The sequence below is a fragment of the Anoplolepis gracilipes genome, chromosome 13 (genome assembly GCF_047496725.1).
Source record: "Anoplolepis gracilipes chromosome 13, ASM4749672v1, whole genome shotgun sequence".
NCBI lineage: Eukaryota > Metazoa > Arthropoda > Insecta > Hymenoptera > Formicidae > Anoplolepis > Anoplolepis gracilipes.
In genome coordinates, this window is record NC_132982.1 from 8388767 (window position 1) to 8393613 (window position 4847).

The following is a 4847-nucleotide window of genomic DNA, read 5'->3' on the forward strand; positions in this document are numbered from 1 at the left end:
TTTTATTTGTATTTTTTTCATTCCACGTCCTGAAACTTAATTGCGTATTATTATTTTATGAATTTAAGTCGGCAAAAATTTGCAATAATGATATTACTTTAATGCAAGTGTTATTCTTTTATATCCAATTAATTAATTTCGAATCTTTTAATTTCTTAATATTCTTTTCTAAAATAAAATTTTTTTAGCATTTTCAAAAAAAAATTATAAAAAAAACATTATATATATTTCACTTAAAAAATTATATATAATACGTGTGTATATAGAAAAAGTTTAGCATTATTCTTTTTGGTTGTTTCAAATTAGCTGAATTTATTTAAATTTATTATCTTTTTGTCGAGATTTAGAATCGATACTCTCTGCAGGAAATTTTGCTACCAGTGAATACCGTCGGCGGTACAACAATAGATAACTGATTTACTCCAAGTTAGCAAGTCTCCGTTCGTAGGCTCCATCTAGAGATTGTAGCCGCCGATACCAAAGATACCTGTCATATAATTATTAATTTTTATCGGAACATATATAGAGATATTAGCAAAGACATAATTTGCATTTAGAAAAAATGCGAATTTAACGAGTCTAAAAAATATGATATTCCAGAGGAGCCAACTTGTGAGTGTTGCAATGAGAAAACTTTATGAGAAAGTTATTAAAAAATACGTATGTCACATAATCGAAAGTCCAGAATTTTCGCATTTTCACCACATCGTTTTGAAATCGATAGTGTGCTGCACCCTTCGTAGGTGCCGTACCACGCAAATCAAGTTATAAAGAGCCTACGTCTAATAAACTTGCTTTAAACGTCTAATAGACGTTTATTAGAAATCGATACCACGTGGAGCAAATTTATCTCGCGGATGACGCATGTTAAGAAATACGAAGTGCGATTAAAAATAAGAACAACTCGCTTCTCTTTGTTTCTACATCGGGACATCGTTAACACGATATTCTCGCGTTATTTTATTAAAAATTCTAAAAAATTCTATGCACGTGTTACTGTTTAACTCGCGGACAGATAATGGACTGTCGCATTCTCTTAATAGAATAAATGTATTTTCACTGAAGAAGGAGCAGTGAATAGTCGCTTATGACCTCAGTTATAAATATAACACTAAAAATCATGAAATGTTATTAAAATGTTATTGAAAAAATTAGCTAGCGATAGTAGTTATTGTATTTCAATCAGTGATATTCAATCAGTGGTATTTTACAATGTGTGTCTCACATCTAAAATTACGATATTATATTTAAAATTAAATTAATAATATATTTTATTATAGAGAAATAACTGTGAGTTTGATGAAAAATTGTTCATTTTTCCTGAATTTATCACATCTTAATTAAATACATAAGTTTCTCCTAAAAAGTAGCAATGTAAAAGAAATATAAATAGCTGTAAAAGCTACATCTTGCAAATATGTATGATTTTTCAGTGGAATCTTATTGTTATAATCAGGAGATACACATAAGACGGAAGAGCAAAACGTGACTATTTTTACGAACGATTAGTGAAATATTCAATGTTTGATGAAATCTTATATCGCTGTTTTAATCAGTGAAATTTTCAATGATTCAGTTTAAGAGAGTACGTGTTTTAATCATTTCCAATCTTAGCCGCGATAGCGTGTCCCGCATTTATCATTACGTTTAGCGTTATAAACTAGTAGCTGCTCGACTAGAAATTTTATTCCGCCAATATAAAGCGTATCGCAAGCAGACTTAAATCGAATACAATAACATGTGAATGATTAAATATTGTTTGACTGTTACTATTATTTTGATCAGTCTTTGTGAATTCTCGCTCACAGAAATGACGCGTCATGAGCGTCGCAATCATAATTTACTTTTACGTAAGCTTACTTTCATCGAGTTTGCAATTAATTACACCAATTAGCGCCGTCGAGAGCGACGTTCGTCGAACTCGACCGACGAGCGTGCCTCGCCGAAGCGAGATGGTTTATCGCTGTCGCACGATAACGACCGAATGATCGTGCGATCAGATACGGAGTATAAAAAGTCATCAAGAATGGAAGGATTCCATTCACGCGTTGATTCATGCTTGTACACTCTTATCTCGCATGACTGTCGTCGAGATTACGGATATTTCAAAGAAATGTATTTGTCAGAAATCTATCTGTCACTTACATCTCATCTTTCGAATTACTTTGCAAAATAGAATTTCATCCAAGTTGTATTCGTTACTTACATGTATATTACACATTATTTAATGTACAATTTACATAAATATCAATGCATTTTTCGATGAAATTCTAATTAAAGCGAAAATTACGTTAAATGTTTTTCACGAGATATCATTAATATCTCTGCTGATAATTATTATATTGCTGACGATTGCTGATAATAATCTATAGGTATTCAATATTAATTTATTAGACAAAACTACGTTCTCTCTTCCTCTTTTTATCTCTTATTTTTATAAAATTTATAATAAATAAAATTTACATACTATGTTTTCATGATATAGCAAAAAGCCAATGAGATATTTATTAAAAGAAAATATTTGAATTTTGAGCTTGAAAAAAAGTCTAAATCTTCTCTCTTCTACAATATTTGTGCAGATTAAATTTTTTCTCTTTTATGAACGAGTGGGCGACATGATTACACTTGGGAAATATTGTCACTAAATGTCAGTGATATCGTGAAGAGGGAAAATTAGTGTGATTTTCGGGTTAACGCTTAAACTTAAAATTTCTTATTATTCAGATAATGCTTCGCGTTTAACTTGCCCAGGGAGAAAAATGCGAACGTTGATTTTTAACCGAGACCAAATAACGACCGTTTTTTTCTACAAATACTAGTTCGACTATTTTGTAATTTGTAGAATATTCAAAAAACATCAATCTGCACGGTTAATTAAATTCATAAGTGATCAAATTTCTAACAAAAACGTAATCAATATTCAATTTCGCTGTTTGCGAAAGGTCCAATGGCCCGCTTCGTGCCGTATTAGGGAAATTCGGTATTGTGTAACATTGCAAGATATATTAGGTCGCGTGCCAATGCCATAAAGGGAATTCTATCTGTGTGCGAGTATTGGAATTTGGAGCTTGGACATCGAGTCTAAATAAAGCGAAGCTATCGAGCACGATCAATCTCGTTTGCAATAAGAGAACTAGCCGTAATACAAGATGCTTCATTACTTTATTGCGTTACTTAACGCGACCAATTCAGCGAATATGTGATAAATTTCTGGCGGATTAAAAAAATATAAGCTGTATTTCGGAGGAATCTTAAACATAATTTGCAAAATAAATTTAGAAAAGAGGCTTTCTGGCGAGATTTCATCGGAGTCTCTCGCTCGTGAAACACCCGGTACATTAGCTGATTTCTCAATGAATCGACCTTTGTACGAGCGGTCCACAAGAAACTCGTTCATCGCGTGCCCGTAGAATTATTACGATACGACGGAAATTGAGGATCTCGCCGCGTTTGTGTAACATCACTCGCGTTCGCTCTTGAGGAGAGTTACTATACCGGCGATTTACGTAATTAGCTGAGAGAGCGAGAGCTTTTCCAGGAATTATCGTCATGCCGTCGTGCGCGGCCTACGTTGCGCCGAGACTTAATTACTTTCATCAAGGGAGGCGACCGTTTGCAACGGTAATCGGCAATTTATGCCGGCTTACGCTTATGCGCCCAAGCTCCAGTAATCAAAGGCTCGACCCTTGGTGACACGTGTTTCGATTCTGTGGCGCATTTTGTGCGTTTCTTAACGTTTTCGTAGCTTCATAAACGAGTAGATTAAACAATTCAACACAGCGATGATTCAGAGTCTATTTTTTTCTCCCCAGAACTCCAAGAATATTCTTGTAATTGATAAGATTAAATTCTAATTAATTTTTTCTATTTAAAAAAATTTAGTTTTAATTATTCTACATTGAATAAATTGAGCTAATGAGTAAATAAAAAGTAAGTTCTCACGAGGCAAAAATGTACGCTCAAAATAATATTTCAATCATACTAATATTTAACTAATATTAATTGAATTAATTAAACAGTAAACATAATTATGAAATCGCAAAAATTACTAAGCAAGAAAATATTTAAAGAGAGAGAGAGAGAGAGAGAGAGAGAGAGAGAGAGAGAGAGAGAGAAAGAGACAGACAGAGAGAAAATGTGCGTACTTTCTTAATATATATTTTATTATAATTAATAAATAAAATATAAATTATCTTCGTCTCTGTCTCTTTCTCTCATGTTATAAAAACTGTAATTCCTATAGATATATATTATTGTGTTCTTACATTGCTATTAGCAAAGTAATTTCAAATACGAAAAATCTGGAATTTAACAAAGACAAGACAAGTGAGAGAAAGAAGTACGCGTATCAAGAGAGAAAGAGAAAAAAGAAAAAAAAGAAGAGAAAAAAAAAAAGAGAGGAGAAAATGTGCGAATCACCGTAGTTACATCGCGTCAATGCACCATTGTGTTATAATACGACGAAGAGCACGATCCGCAAGACTTTCATGCGATAACCGTCGGTTATACAAGCAGCAAGTGAAACCGCGTTATTTCCGGTCGCCCGGTTCATCCTACGCACGGCTATTCAAATTCCCTGCTGCTCGTACAGGGAAATCGATATTGCTCGACAAACAATATCAGATTTATGATACGTTAGCCTTGTCAGGTAAATATTAAAAAAAATAAATAACTAAGAGAGAGAGAGAGAGAGAGAGAGAGAGAAACACATGCAAAGAGAGAAAGCGTATATACAAAAGTTTCGATATACGTTAATTCTCACAACTGTTTCAACAAGAAATAAAATTTTTGTTTTAAAATTGTTGTTACAAAAATTATTTGAAATCAACACAAATAGTTTCTTTTAT